At 36.0% G+C, this 16,867-nt stretch overlaps 1 protein-coding gene across 4 annotated transcripts in view; it reads left to right on the plus strand.

Annotated features, from left to right (window-relative positions):
* The first annotated feature begins 215 nt into the window (after nt 1-215).
* The window catches only part of Mrtfb (myocardin related transcription factor B), a 215,363-nt gene continuing 198,711 nt past the window's right edge, over nt 216-16,867 (plus strand). For 2 of the 4 annotated variants that reach the window (XM_063226566.1, XM_063226569.1), the window contains exons 1-2: nt 247-337; nt 4,320-4,381. The gene's annotated coding sequence lies outside the window, so the exon portion shown is untranslated. Of the gene's footprint in view, nt 338-537; nt 675-4,319; nt 4,382-16,867 lie in introns of those variants that run through there. The other 2 variants (XM_063226567.1, XM_063226568.1) reach the window with 2 other exon arrangements.

The raw sequence follows: 16,867 nt of genomic DNA on the forward strand, positions 1-16,867 counted from the left end.
TGAGAGGGAGGCGGTCTCCTTGCACCTGGGTTTTAACCCTTCACGGTCATGGGGGTTGTATGGAATTGATAACTGAGGCAGGGATGGGATAGGGGAGGCAAGTCGCAAAAACCAGCAGGCCTGACCCAGGGGCGAGGCGGGAGGTGTCTGCGGGGCGCGCCTAGATGATTTCGGATCGGGGTCCTCGCGCTCTACGGGGGTGGGGGGGTGGGTAGCGGGGGAGCGCAGAGCGGAGCGAAGTCTCGCGAGATCTCGCGGCGGCTGCGGCGGCGGCGGCCGGGAGGTGAGCAGCGGGCGGCGGCGGTGTTGGCGGCGCGGCTGTTGGGGGCTGAAGAGGGTGAGAGCAGTGGAGGCCGAGACTAGGGCCTGGGGAGCGGGGCGGGCGAGCGGGCACCTCCAAGTCTTCACGGACCGCTTTAGCCCGCCCCGCGGGTGCCGCCTGGTCCGCGCTGTCCCGGGACCCGCGCGCGGCGGGGCGGGGCGGCCGGGGTCGCGGGGCCGCCTGGGCCAGTCCCGCTCGCCGCGGGTCCCTGCCCTGGGGGGCGACCTCCGCGGCCGTCTTCGTTTCCACGGCTGCGGAGGTAGCGCTGCTGGCCGCAGCAGCCTTGCGTTGGGAGCCTCCGCTGCGTGTCCGGCGCCTCGCTCGCACGCCTCACATTGGGCTGCACCAAGAGGTGGGACGCCCTGTCCCGAGTCACCCTTGGGGACGCGGTGGGCGCGCCCCTTCCTCGCCTCCCATCCTTCTCCCAACCCTGAGCGCAGTGCTTTTCCTGTGGTTCCGGTTTGTGGGTTGCTGCACAGTGGGTGTCAGGGATCCCCTAAAACTGGATGCAAGATGGTTTGCGAGTTTCCTGGGAGAGGGTCTTCCCACGGCTTTTGTCCGTCTCCCGGAAGGTCTTCGGCCCCTGAACGTTCAACAACCACGGTTTGGCCTTGTGTAGAAGCGGAGGTGGCCTTAGAGCGACTGGTGTGCGCAAGGGGTGGGGTGTCAGGCCGAATGAAGTGGATTCTGGGAGTCCAGTACTTGCCTTAGGCAAATGAAACTTAAAAAAAAAGTTTTGAATCTTGTTGAAGCACATGATTGCACTTTTGAAACAGTGGTTGTCAATCTTCGAATCAAGGCCCCTCTCCTTCATGGCAAACTTATATTAAAGCCAACTTTGCTACCCTGAAGTGAAATTCATAAATAATGTAATCTACCTACATATATAATTGAAAGTCAGTATGGTGGCTTCATTTAAATGAGCTCAAGAGCATAAAACTTTAAAAAAAACAAAGGGTCAGAGTATGTTACATAGTACACTACATTTTATGTAAAAAGAGTATTATGTAAAATGATAAAATGGTATTTGTTTGTACCTACACAAAGAAACTGGACACCTAATAAGAATGATTGGACCCAAGACAGTTGGAAATCAGGTTTCCCAAAAATATAACTTGTATAATTTTAGCTTTTAAATCATAAACATTTTATTTAAATAAAAAGAATTTTTAAATATTAAAAGAGTATCTACAGAAAAAAGAGTGAACTACCAATAACCCAGTTAAAATCTAACACACATTAAAAGGAAACTTCTCTGATGTTAGATACTCCAAAAGCACTTTTACTGTGGTCATCACTAAAACTTACATATTCCACAATGTAAACACTGTGTAAATAGTCATATTGTATGCTTTAGGGAATAATGACAAGGAAAAAATTTTGTACAGAGTTTTTAAAAAAATTACTTACAAGTGGTGATTGATTGGACATTAAAGATAGAGAGAACTGACTCTCATGTATGAGAGTGCCTATGTCTCCCAAGCCTTTTCAACAAGCTCTATGTACCGGCCTTTTAAATTTGTGATAATCGCAGATGTGAGTATATGGCTTTCATTGTGGATGAGGCTGAACATCTTTTCTTATGTGAAAAACTAGTTGTATTTCTTTTCTATTAACTGTGCAGTTTATGCATTCTTCTTTTGGATTATTTTTTTCTTGTCGACTTCTAGAAATTAGTAAGTTGGAGAGATTAGTCTTTTGTGATGTAAATTGCAATTTTTCCCAGTTTGTCACTTTTCATTTGTTTTCATGTATTTTGGTATACAGAAGGCTTAATTTTTTTCTTTAAATTTACATATTGTATTAATCTTTTAAGGTGCTGGATTTTGAGTCACTGAAAGACCTGTATAATTTTTGGTATATGCCCATTTCTCTTTTTTTTGGTACTAACACTCAAACTCAGGACCTAGTGCTTGCCAGGCACAGATTTGTACTGTTGAGAGATATTTCTGACCCATCTCTTTCCTTTTTATATCTGGTTTATTTCACTTAAAATTTTTTCCTTCACTTGTATGTAGTTATCTAGGGTTTTGTTTTTTTTTATTAGTACATACTTGCAGTACACAACGATTACATTCACTGTGAGGCATTGATATATGTACATAGCTGTTTTCTTTTAGTACTTTTATGGCTTCAGTTTTGCACTTATATATTTGATCTGTTTAGAATTTATTCTGTTTAGAAGGTGTTTAGAATGATGCTTAAATTTAACTTTTTCCCCCTGGTTAGTGGTTATTTTTGCACATGTGTTTTAGAGCCCTTCTTTTTTTTAAACAAGGTCTCACTGTGTAGTTCTGACTGGTCTTGAACTCAATGTGGAACCCAGATTAGCCTTGAACTTGCAGCAGTCCTGCTTCAACCTCTCTAGTGCTGGGATTACAGGTGTGCTCCACCACACCTGAGCACACCTTTGAGTAGACGTACATTGTATGTGTTGTGAACTTCTGGATGTATTAAGGTACATCTCTCGGCTTCATTTTTTGTTTCACTAGCTGTTATAGTCATATTCCAGTGTTACATTATGGGTTTTATAAAATGTTTTAATGTCTTTTTAAACTAGTTCTTCATTTGCTTGACAATTCTTGCTTATTTTTTCCATATGAATTTTAGAACTATTTTGTCCAGTATTGGTGGGACCCCCCCAAATATTAAGATTATATTAAATGTGTATATTTAAAATCTGTTCTCCAAGCCTCAGTTTCCTAATCTGTAAAAAGAATAACACTGTCTTTTTAAGAAGTTGGAAGGGGTCCAGGAGCTTAGCTTAGCAGTTTTAAGTGCCTCCTTGTCCATAGCACAAAAAAAAAAAAAAAAGTTGGGAGGATTAAAGAAAAAATATGTGAAACCACTTGATGTCTCTTCTGTCACCGTGTGCTTAGGTGGTTCTTCCCTTTTTCCTTCTCCATCTCCTCTCACTATTAAGGGAGGGAAAAATGCATTGAAGAAAAATATTAAAAACATATAATTAAAGTTAAAACTAAGCTCTTTGAGCAGGATAATCAATGTATTTGAGTACAGAGGACAAACTCAGCCTGACACACAAGGTGTCTCCTTTCTGGTTTACTACTTCTTTCTTGGATGCATCTTAACAGTATTATTTAGCATGCCTCAGAGGGGCTGAGTTTGTCTGTGGCACCATCTATTTCACTTAGAATATTCTGCATCCTAATTCTGCTAGGTTAGATAACTACTGTCCCCAGCCTAATAAAAACTAGTACCATATCTGTTGTAGCAAGTATTTTGTGTTGCCCCATAGGCCTTAATAGACTAACGACTGTGAGGAGAAAAGACTTTCCTGCCCAGTAAAGAATACCCTGTACCCAGCAAAATACCTGACAGAGAATACAAATTCAGAAGTTTGCTAAACAAATGAAGAATTGACTTTGATCTTTTTTCACCTTATGTGTCTTATCCATTACATTCATCTCTATTTAGCCCTGGAAGAAATGTATGTGCCCCTTTTCAATATTAGAAATAATAAGCATAATAAATAGTGGTTGGATATGGAAAGAGGCAGACTTTTTTTTTATTGTTTAGAGGCTGTAATGAGAGAAACAACATTTATTATGTTCCATGAATGGTTATAGAGTCATTTATGTGGATTGTCTCATGTAATCATCGGCAATCCTTAATTGATATTATTATTATGCATATAGGAGACAGGCCTTTGGAGATGAGGTGACTGGGCAACGTGAGACCAGTGGCAAGCGGTAGTCCTAGAATTCAAGTGGAGGTACTCTTGAGTTCCATACCTTGCTCTCAAACCTGCTGCATTACTCTAAGCTTGTTTAGTGAGTAAGGTCCCTGGACAGTTTATGAAAGGTTTTAATTACATTTTTGACTTCCTACTTCCCAGCATTCTGCTTTGGCAATTTCTGTTTTGCTCTTTCTGATTTATCTCATACTTTCATGTTCTCCGGAAGGCTGTCTTTCGCCATCCTTACTGGCATGTAGTAGGTGTCCAGTGAAAAAGTAATTTCTACTTTTTTTCTTCTAGGTTCATGATAACGGTGCTAAGACAGAGAATGTAAGACGAGACAATTAAATATTTTTACTGAGGTAAGTTTTTTTGTAATTCAATTCTTTTTCATTTTCAATTATAGTGTGCTTTCTAAAGGTGTAAAAAGGAGATTGTTCTAGGAGTATTCAAGTTCATAAGATAGATGATGCCAGAAATGTGGGCTGTTTGCTAAGGTCATTTGACTTTTCCTGTTCTTTGGAACCTAATCTTTGAATTAAACTTAATGTTTTAGAGCATGTACTGACAAGGAGATTCAGCAGGTAGAAACAAATCCATAGGAGTTGAAAAGATTTAAAGCTATTGTTGTAGTAAGATAGTAGTAGTACTTTTCCTTAAGTAAATATATGTTGTTTTTTATTATAATGAGAAAAATGCCCATCAGTAAAAAACATAATGACAGAAGTATTCAACTCCTGCTACCAAGAAATGGCTACCATTCATATTTTGAGAATTTGTCAGTAAATATAAAGGTATTTATATTCAAGCTTTCAAATGAATGGTGGTCTTTATGTAAAACTGTATGATCTTTTTAATATATGTTTTGCACATCTGTGATGCGAATTGGTAAAGAATGTTACAGGACAGTTTTATTGGCTATGTAATATTCCATTGTTTAGAGGCACTGTATTTTAACCATTCCTTAGATGACTATTTAGGTTGTTTATTGTTTTTCTTCCTTGTGGATAACGGTGTGTTGATCATTGTGTACTCAGTCATTTATCTTCTGAGAGGTAGAACTGCTGGGTCAGTGGTCACACATTTTAAATTATGATAAATGACAGCCTCTCTATTTTAGCTGTAAAAATTACCCCCAAAGTATAGGAGCAGTGTCTTTTCCATCTCATTGCCCACACTGGATTTTGTTAATTTTTAAAATCTGTCAACCTAGTAGTGAAAAAAAAATAGTGTCATTTTAAGATAGCAGGTTTTGCATTAAAACTTTCATGTGATATTCTTACTAACATGAAGAATTTGCTTATTGAGAATGTATCTGTGGTTCTCATGTATAAATAAGACCCTTGGACTTTAAATGGAATAAAAACATTAAAATATATTGATTTATTTGTTTTTAGGTCCTTTGTCTTGATGCATTACAAATGTTTAAAAATTATTTGAACTAGCTAAAATGGTTTTGAGTACACAGTTTTCCTCTGTAAAGAACAATACTTTTGTGTTTTATTCACTTAACTTTAAAAAGAAATTTAACAGCTTTTAAGCATTTATACCATCTACTAAATAGCATACAGAGTATGGTTTCCATGTGTGGGTAATATGTGATGTTACCAAATTGTATGAACTATGTGAATACGCATTCATATGTAAATATGTGCGTATTTTATGTTGAATCTCTTCTGTCCAAAAGATTTTATGACTTTCTGATATGAAGGTGATCTTTAATTTTATGTTTGCTTTAGATTTTATTTGAAATAAGAGTTACACAAACAAGATTTCATGTGAAGCAGACATCTACTTTGTCATTGACTTACTGTTTGTTCTTTGACTTAAAGCCAATTAAAATTCACCTTTTTCCTGTATATAAAATGTATTTTCTTATGATACTGCTTGCCTTTCTTTTCTCCCCAAATTAACATTGTTGACTGAATACTCTGTGGCAGGGACTGTGTGGTTCAACTGCCATTTTATTCACTAGTTTCCATCCAGCAACTGAACACCTGGCATATACATGACAGATGCCCACATCTTTTTTTTTTTTTTAAATTGGTACCAGGAATTGAACTCATGACTGCATGCTTGCAAGGCAGGTGCTTATGTTGCTGAACTAAATCCCTAGCCCCACCCATATCATTTTTAAAGAATTGAATAGTTGATAAGTATTGTCATTAGAAAGTTAAAATTAAGTTATTAAAGAGAAGTGCCTTAAATTTTAACTTGGAGAAGAAAACTTGCATGTGATTTTTATATGCACCCAGATCTAGACATGTGTAATTGTGATGATGCTTACTACCATAATATTTTGCAAAATTTTGTTTGGAATTTTGATTTGGACTATGTCTCATTTACTGCATTTTAATAATCACATAAATTACAATGTTTTAAATTTACTTTTTATGTTTTTTGTTGTTAAGGGCAAAGTGAATGTCCAGAACTAAGTAGGACATAGATCATATGTAAGGCTTTTATTTATGTTTCATAGTATAGACATGAAAAGTTTTTACATATTCTTCTCAATACTTTAAATCATAACAGAGTGAACTATATTTTAATTATACAGTATATGTTAGCATTGTTAAAAATAGAAAGGTAGACATGGTGGCACATACCTGTAATCTCAGATACTCTGGAGACTGAAGCAGAAAGATTGCAAATTTGGGGCCACCCTTGGCAATGTAGTAAGGCCCTGTCTCAAAATAAAAAGACTTGATGTGAAGCTTAGAAGTAGGTCTAGCAGCCATGAAGCCCACAGTTCAGTCTCCAGTACTACAATGAATGAATGAATGAGATTGCCAGCCATTAAGTACAGTAGGTAAATCTTTGTCCTGGTTCCTGTTGTGAACCTTTTCTGACTCCTAAAACAATTTTTCATAGCCATGGTAAACAGAGAAATGGAATAATTGAAAGATTTGAGCAGTGTTTCAGTCTCTTATTTCATGTAGGTTGTTTCAATTGGAATATGGAAGTCTAAAGAATGCGTGTATACTAGATGTGACTTTTGTTTTTGGTGCTGGGATTGAACCCAGGAACTCACACTTACAGGCAAGCATCTACCACTGAGCTACATAGCAATACTTTCTTAGTAAACAGTCCTTTATTTAAAGCCAACTTAAAATACTGATTCTTCACCAGGAGGCCTAAATTAATGAGATTTCCTTGGACTTTTCCTATGATAATGATTTAATTGTATTTTTTCTTTTCTGAAACTTCAACATTCTAGGTCAATGATGGGGAACTTCCTAGAGAAATGGCCTGAATGGCCAAACTGCAATCCAAAAGCCGCTGGTTTATTACAAAGTACCAACACTGTAATTAAACCTGAATAGTGAAGTTTTAGTTTAGGAAAAAAAAATTCATGCATTAACATCTTATACAAACAGCTTTTTACTGCAAGGTAAAAGTTGGAATTTCTGTGCTTTTGCACAGTTAATGTGATCTTTGCTGTTGTATACATGCTGATAATTTGGCAAATCTTGACTAGGGTGACTTGGCTCACATGCTGATAGAGGGTGTGTGCCTGTTCCCGCTCACATGCCATAGGTTTGCCATCACTGTTCTAGATTCTTAATTCTGTTTTCTGAGATAGTAATAAAATTTGCTTATACAATACCTTTCATTTTACTGATGAATCAATTTCTGAAATTATGTGCTTTAAACCCCTGATTCTAAAAATACTGGAAAATGAGGAATTACTACTAGTATTTAAAACAGAAGTCTTAATGAAAATTAAAGGCTTTATCATTTATATCTCCTATATTTAATACTTGTATGCTAGGTTTAAATAAATTCCAAGTCTTTGTTACACATTTATTGGGTTGGATTTTGTACATTTGTAATACCTTCTTCCTATTTTAGGCATAAAACTTAAAAAGTTCATAGCCAGAGTAAGTGGTTATTTGTTTGGAAAGTTGGACACAGAAAAGTTCTATCTTCATTTACAGAATTTGTGGCTGTAGAGTATTTAGATGCAACTTCTTTACAGTTGGAGTGAAAGTTTGAAATTGCAGTACACGGAAAGAAACTTTTAAGTGCTTTGACACAACAGTATAGATACCAGTTCTAAAGCAAAACCAACACTCAGGACTTACTTCTGTAGAATCTGTAACTGAATGGTCTCTTCTGGGGATATTAATAACTCAAACTCTTAAGCATGGAGTGTTGGAAAGAGGAAGGGAAGAACAATAGAAGCTCTGGGCCACAAGTTCCATGAGGAACTTGATGCTCAGTGAAATTCCTTAGGAATATCTCTAAGCTCTAAATGCTTTCTCCTCCCTGAAATTTTCTTGCATTTCCCTGGAAGCTTTATTTAGTGTGTTGTGAAGGAAATTTGTCTGGAACTAGGCAAAGAGAGTCTGACTATGACTGTAGAGTGTAGGTACTATCTTTCAGTAGGCATTTAACACAGGAATATGGCTGAAAGCTATTATTTCCCCGTCACAGATTTGTAATCAAAATTTCCATTCTTTAGTTTGTTCAAAGAGGACATGTAGATCAAGGTGAAGGTTAAAGTGTTTGTATATGTTAATCCTGGTAAGTTTTGTTTTAAATATATTCAGTCTATTCTAATGTAACAAAGTTTTTCAGTCAGAATGTTCTAGCAGCCATCACTCAAACATTAATTACTGTCAGTGGGAAAGGATATCCTCCCACACCTTTTCTGTGCTTGAAACCATCCCACTTCCTTTTTCTTTTACCTTAAGAACTGATTACTGACACTTGGGAATTATAATCAGATTGCATCAATCTTTCTGGAAAGGTTACCAATGATTGCACTACAAAATATGCATTTCCCCCTAATAGTGAGTGTTTCTTTCCGTGTGTGGTTCTCAGTTTAGTACTTTTGAATGCCTCCTAGAAGAATGAATACTTTGTATCATGCCCCTGTTTAATACATTAGAAGGAAACTTTATTGAAGGGCTTCTTACCTTCAAATCTGGGGGAAGGATGTGAGATTATTTAATACAAAATCTTTATAGGTTTGTTTGCCTGTTAGATGTCCCTTGAGGTAGAAGGATGGCTTATGTCAAATACCTATACTCTAGTGTAAGCACCAAGACCAGTACTTACTGTAAAGAGCTATGAGGAATAAGGGTTTTTATGGGGAGATGTACATTGAGCATTGTACTATGCTCTTTACATTCATTTCCTCATTTTGTTCTTCCAACAACTAATACAGATTTGTCCTTGAGCATGTAGCTAGCACATTAAAAAAACAAAACTGGGACTTGAATACATATCTCTGGCTTCAAGGCCATGCTTTCATAGACAGAGAAGGATGTTGGTAGAATGTTAAAAAGTTGTTGAAGAGTTTTTTCCATTGTAGATAATTGAAATGTTGATCATAATGCTAAAGTTATTTTATCAGCACCACCATCATTCTCACCATCTTCTTTATTTCTACTATTCTTCAAAATCAATTAATAAAGCCTAGCAGTTTGCCAGGCTGTCTGGCTTACGGTGTCCAGTACAACATAAGCGTGTTTAGTTCAGTGGCACTTTGAGATCAAAGGTTCATCACTGCCAAATACAAACAGACCCTCTGCAGGATGTTAATTTCGTTATAGAGAAAGCTTGTTTTTCTTTGCTCTGGTAATAAAGAAGCTGGCAGATTTTCTCATGAGTAAAAAAGGACTTTGATTTACTTAAATCTGTGTAATCAAAGGGAAGTGAACAGTCTTTGGTTATTCTATTCTATACCTGCCAGCTAATTGCAAATTGCATGCTCTCGTTCTTTGCTTTCTTTTGTAAGCTTCAACTTTGGGTTTATTGTTGTTCCCTATAAGGATTTATTGGTAGGAAAATAATTTGTTTCCTCATTTGAGTTCTGTGGTTTTTAATTTTTTTTAAATTATTTTGAAGGTAGCAAAACACAACAGAACAAGACGGAACAAAGCCAGTTGAGACAGTGTAGTGGAATTGGTACAGAACTTCGCAGCAAGTTACCGGGAAATAGTATAGCTCATTATCTTCACAGTAGTTGTTCTTTCAGTCAAGTATAGCAAAATCAAACAAAATACAGAACATTATAGAACTTCCCAAAACAGAATATTGAATAGAGCAATACCATGAATCAGAACAAAGCAAAACAGTGATAAAAATATTTCCTTCAAAGAGATGGTAGAAGGAAATTCCCCATATTTGCTATATTGCATATGGTCAACCTCCCAAGAGATGTTCAGATCTCTGGCTTCCATTTGCTAATGGGCGGGGGTGTGTTTGATTCTCAGCCCCTAAGTTTGATTCTCAGAGCCCTAAGTTCCAACATGGTGCCCATCTTGGGAGACACTGGTGGTTCTCGCCCTGGGGTGGCTGCAACTAGTTTCTGTGTTTTTATGGCAGATTATTCTGTCATCGACAGAGGAGTTCAATCAGGCCTCCACATAGAGGTGTTGCTATATGACTTTGTGCAATTGTTTAAAAAAAAATAGCTTATTGATATGTAATTCAGTTACCATAAAATTCACCTCTTAAAAGTGTACAATTCACTGGTTTTTAGTATATTCACAGAGTTGGGCACCAATTTACTAATTCTTTTTTTTTTTTTTGGTATTGGGGATTGAACTCATGATCTCGCACTTGCCAGGCAGGTGCTTATGCGGTGAGCTCTCTGGCCCAGAACACTAATTTTAAAACATCTTTATCACCCCCCAGAAGAAATCACTTACCCCTTAGCAGTCATTCTGCAATCTTTATTTTCTTATTCCTGGCAGCTACTAATCTACCTTCTGCCTTTGTGGCCTTACTTACTCTGTATGTGTTGTATAAATGCAGTCATTCAGTATGTGACCTTTTGTGGGTAGCTTCTTTCACGTGACATGTTTTTGAGATTTGTCTGTGTTTTAGCAAACCTCAAAACTTCATTATTTTTTATTGCTGAATAGTATTATAGAGATACACCACATTTTATCTGTCAGCTGATGAACATTTGAGTGGGTTTTTATTTTTTTGGCTGTTATAAATCATGTTTCGGTGAGCATTTGTGTACAAGGTTTGTTTTCTGTTTTTGTATGTGTATGAGTGAATGTTCCAGTGCTAGAGATTGATTGAACTGAGAACATTGTGCATGCTAAGCAAGTACTCTTAGCATTAAATTAATACTTGTGATCCTGTGTATAAATATTTGAGCAGATATGCTTTCATTTTTTTTTTTTTTTGGATATGTACCTAGAAATGGAATTTATGGGTCATATGTTAGCTCTGTTTAATTATTTTAAGAAAGGGTCAGACTTTTCTAAAGTGACTTTATAGTCTCATCAGCAGTATTTGAGGATTTCATATTTTCGCCAAAACTTTTATTTTTTTCCCTCGTATAGCCATTCTAATGGGTGTGAAGTGGTATTTCATTGTGGGTTTGAATTGCGTTTCCCTGAGGACTAACGATATTGAACATGTTCATGTGCTTGTGTACTGTATATCTTCTTTACACAATCACCTATTCAAACTGTTTATCTATTTAAAAGTTGGACTTTTATTGTTGAGTTATAATAGTTCCTTATATATTCTGGATACATAAACTCTCAGATATTTGAATTATAAACTTTTTCTTTAATGTGTGGATTTCATTTTCTTTTTCTTGATAATCTCTGAAGTAAATAGTTTTTAATTTTTATCAAGCCAAATTTACCAGTTTATTTGATTACTTGTATAGTTTTCTGTTTTAAATCTCCTGTAAGATAAAAATGTCATTTTATTTATCAGTATCTCCCATTCAAAAAATATGTACAGAATTAAGTGGTCTGTTGTTAATTACACAGTGGGTTAGAGATTCTAAAATATTTGTGTTTTCAAATATTTTCATCTGATTAAATGTGCAAAGACCAAGTGTCCTGATCTAACACCTATTGCACTTTTTAAAAAAGTGATAAAAATGTCTTTCAGTGTTTTGCCTAGCTCGGAAAGATGCATCATTCCATTGAACATTTATAAATATCTATTTAGAGTGTACTGAACACTTGGGTGGGCTTGAGGATCCAGGAGTGTGTGGAATACGGCCTTAACATTTTCCATGTTTTCATGTTTGCTGTACATAAATATTACATTCATCATGGGGAGTTGCTACATACACACCTTAATTCTTTTTAATTCCCTTGCTTTCTCCTCCCTTCATCTTCCCTCCATTTCTAGATCCCCATTCCATTTGTAGAAGAGCTCATTTGCAAGGCCAGAAGCTTCAGTGGAGGGTAGTGGAGTTGCACAAAAAGAAGGAGGGGTTTTTTCTTCTGAGTGAGAATGTTTCCTAGGAGAGTTGATGCTGGTGCTCATTTTACAAAGAGGGTAATCAGAGCTTTTAGTTATAGTCTGCGAATCTTTCTTTTGGTTACTTACTGCTGTGTATGTGTCATGAACACTGGCAACAGATATTTATAGCAGCCATATTTAGGATTATTGATGTAGTAAAAGGTAGACATAGCTGTGCTGACTTTGATGCTTAGAAGAGAGCCCAAAGAAAGCCATTCTTTAATTTTTTAAGATTTTCTAAGTTTTCAGCAAAGAAAATGTCCTGCCTCCTCGTCAGTTCAGTGTCATATGTTTCGTATGTTTCTTGAGCCCAAACCCAAGTAGTTCCTTGTAATCAGAGCATAAAATGTGAGGCAAGGAGTAACAGGTATTTGGCTGGAGAGGAAGATTGATTATAGAGTTGGGCATATCATATTAAAGAATTTAAATTTTGTCCTCAATTAATGAGAGCTATTGAGTCCATTGGGGAATGGATGTGATGTGATCACTTTGTGTTACAACAGTTTCTTTGAGGGCTAGAGACAGGAGATTGTTGGACTGTGACACTGGTCCAGATTAAGAGCTCATGAGTTCTTATACTAGGGTACTAGTGGTAGAAATGGAGATGACAGGTTGGAAATCTTTAGGAGATGTACTAGTCAGCACACACCCCTTCAAGTTAACAGAAATCACACAGACTATTAAGTTAAAAGGAGGGCTAGTCAGAAGATTCCTGGAGAAAATTGCAAAAGAACAAATGTACTGAAGAAACTGGGATGAGTTCAGACTTTGAGAATTAGAAATGGCACTTGTGACCACAGGTCGGGGCCTATCTTCACACTCTCCAACAAGAGAAAGGAAAGAGCTTTTCCCAGCTATAGTTTTTAAAGTCCTAGAAACACTCCTGACCTTGTTTACTGCCATTACCAAGAGTTCTCAGAAGTGGGGAAGAGATGTCTAGTAGAGCCATCTGTGCGTATCCACTCTGGAAATTTGAGCCAGATTAGGTGATTATTAAGGTCCACAGAAGTTGTTAGAGATCAATAATGCCTTGCAGGTTTGCAGCTTTGGTAGCTCATAATGGCACCATCTCTATCTAAGAATAAGATTTGGGGATGAGTAGGCCAGAATGTAGGAAATCAACAGAGGTCAGTTTTAGACCACTTTTAGTCAGGGATATAATGCTATGTATTTTTATGATTATTTGATTGACTTCTTTACTATTAGAATCCTCTCAAAGATAGGGACTATTTTCTTTTCTTTGACCCTCCAGAGCCTATAATATTATACTGAATACATGATAGGTATTGAGTATGAGTCTATGAATGATGTATGCAGCTGACTATGGAACATCTGGTTCTCAGAAGAGGATACAAAATACAGATCTAGGAATTATCGTTAGAGGGCTAGATGGTTTACAGTGTTTGAGAGTTACGGTTACTGGCTAAAGGACATTTATAAGAGCTCACATATTATATAGACATAATTTTCATGTCCAAGTAATAACATTATGTCTTTCTCTTTTTTCCCCTATATTTTTATTTTTTGTCTTGCCTACTATTTAATACTAGTAATTATCTTATATTAACCCAGCCAGTGGATTTTTCCTTTTATTTTTGAGACACATTAGAATTAGACTTATGATAGAGAAGGAAATAAAGGTGATAAAGACAGAGAAACTATTTCCTTTTAAGAATAACTGACTCAAAATGAAACCTTGGATATGATTTCAGATCACTCCTGTAAACTATCAAGAGAGATGTTTGTAAAACACTTGGAACAATACAGATTGTACTAAGAATATGTGCTTTGATCAACTCTGGAGATACAAAGCAGGGAACTTAATAAATCAAGTCTTATTTGTGAATGGAAAGGACTGGAAGTCCGCCTTAAAAGTAAGAATTCAGTTTACATTAGGATTTTATATTTAATAATTTTATATTCTGAATAGCAGATGTTAATCTAGTTCCATCTTTTATATAAAATAAAATGAATTGCAGATTTCAAATCTTGGCATCTTGAAATCTGATTCTGATTCTATCTCTTAATAACTGTTGGAACACTAGTCTAGAAATGGAATTTGACTTTGGTCTTTACCCCTTAATTTTGAGGTGAGTATGCTTCCACGTCTATCTTTCCTCCATATTCAGGAAAACCAAAGTATTGGTAGCTTGAATATACCACGGTTTTTATTTAAATTTTAGAAAAATATAATTGCTTTTATATATAAAATAGTAACATTATGTTCCCACTTGGGAGTAGTGGTTGGTGTGTCTTTTAAAATTTAAGACGTAAGCACAGTTATATTGCCCTTGAAGGCTAAACCCTTTTGTCTTACCACCCCACCAGATGACACAATATCATATAAATTACATATTTAGTTATTTCTCAGTATCTTTGAGGAATTATTTCCAGATCTCCTGTACATACCAAGATATAGAGATGCTCAAGTTTCTTATATAAGATGATATAATATTCTCGTACAATTTATACATGTTCTCTTATATACTTTAAATCATCTCAGGGTTATTTTAATATCATATATGTAAATACTATGGAAGTAGTTGCTGATACAGTAGTACTGTATCATTTAAGGAATAGTGACCAAAAATGCCTATACATTTACAGAATAAAAGCAAATTTGAGCTGGGTATGCATTAAATACCCATCACATGCCTGTGATCCCATAACTCTGGAAGACTGAGGCAGGAGATTATAAGCTCAAACCCAACCAGAGAAATTTAGCAACGTAGAACCTATCCCAAAATAAGAAAAAAAAAAAAAAAAAAAAGACTTGTGGTGTAGCTCAGTATGAAGGCCTTGAGTTCAATCCTGAGTACCATTTTTGTGGTAGAAAAGAAAAGAAAAATATGACTGTAGTTGGTCCATGGATGCACAGTGGTATTGAGGGTTGATTGTATTTTTTAATATTGTTGTTTATTGCCTAGAATCTTTTTTTGCCCTTGCCAGTAGAATTGTAAGGCATTTTTTTATTTGTCTGTTTACTAATAATCTTTCATTAAATTTGGCTTCAAATATAGGCTAGTGTCTTTTAAAAACTAGCAAGTTACTAGAACATTTTCAAGAACTCAAATTATAACAGCTCGGGTTATAAAATTGCTATATTGCTGTAATTGATACATTGCTATGATTATTTAAAAATAACTCTAATCATTTTCATTTGAATTGTAGATTCTTATTTTCTCAGATAAAATTTGAACAAATATCAAATAGACTTCAGATGTTATGTACCCTGAATTTTAATAAAGCTTCTAAAGGCAGGGAAAGAGAGTATATTTTTTATTTTAATGATGAGATCAAAATACTAAGTTTAAATCCTGTGCCTAGTTTAGCTGAGAAATTAAATGGAACATTTCTAGGTCAAGATCGCAGACTCTTACAAATTATACCACTTGTACAACCAATGATAGCACCAAAATGAAAGATTACTGATTTTTGGAGGCACGCTTATCGGCTTGTAGAAAAAATAATTAAAACATATCTAATATAGTTTATTCTATTTTCTGAAATGATTTTATTCAAGAAGTAGTCAGATTTGCTTTTACCAATAAATTCACCAAAAGTAGTAAATTCTATTTAGATAGAAAAATTATCAGCCTAGATGTCAGAATGGGAGTAAGTGGCTCTTACATAGATGGTGCTAAACACAGGGCCTTGATGAAAGGGGCCTGAATTTCTCTTACTACTAGCCTCTGGGTTTCTCAGGGTCACTATAATGCACCATATAAAACAAGATCATTTTCATATATTCCTCATGGTATTTCTATTTAGTTAAGTTTTAGGTTTTTCAGTGATTGATAGATACAATTCCAAAAAGAGCATTAGATAATTGATGGGTGCTGGAGGGGAGGGTGGTTGATAATACCAAGTGTTTTGTCTCTGTATAGATTTAGACTAATTAAGGGAAGAATCTGAATATGAAAGTGTAGAACAATTGAAATGTAATTCTGTTTATAAGTATAGAATTTAGGCTCAAAGACTTAAGTAACTGAGTGAAATATATATATATATATATATATATATATATATATATATGCTCTTATGTTAGGAAAGTCTGAATTTAAGTTTTATTTTGTGTCTCAAAGATAGCAAAATCGTGTATGGAAATTCTAAAAAGATGTCCATTGTGTGGCTTATGTAAATTTTCCAGATATGTTCATGAAATATCAGTATATAGAACAGGTAAAATAAGAGTTTTACTGGAAGGCTGGGCTGGCACTCTACTGAGGCTTTAGAAATACCCTTCAGAGACTGCTGTTGCAGGCTGAAAGGTAACTCAGTGATAGAACATTTAGAACATTTGCTTAGCTTAGCAAGGCCCAGCACTGTAATGAACCAACTGCTTTTCCATGCTGTCATTAATGAGATACATAACCTTTTATAGAGGAAAGAAGGGATTAACTATTGGTTTATATATTGTTTGTAACAGCTTTACACTAATTATGTGATATGCATGTTGCCATTTAAAATCAGAATTGTTTGAAATATTTAAAGACATGCTAAACATTGGACAAGCCCTATTGGTAAGGTCACTGCATAGGTCTAAAATAGTCAAGACATTTTTACCAAAGAAGTATTGCTTGACTTTGTAGGATTAGGGTAACAAAGGCTAC

This window comes from Cavia porcellus, unplaced genomic scaffold, assembly GCF_034190915.1.
Source record: "Cavia porcellus strain 051 isolate PalLab524CR breed Dunkin Hartley unplaced genomic scaffold, mCavPor4.1 scaffold_16, whole genome shotgun sequence".
Taxonomy (NCBI): Eukaryota; Metazoa; Chordata; class Mammalia; order Rodentia; family Caviidae; genus Cavia; species Cavia porcellus.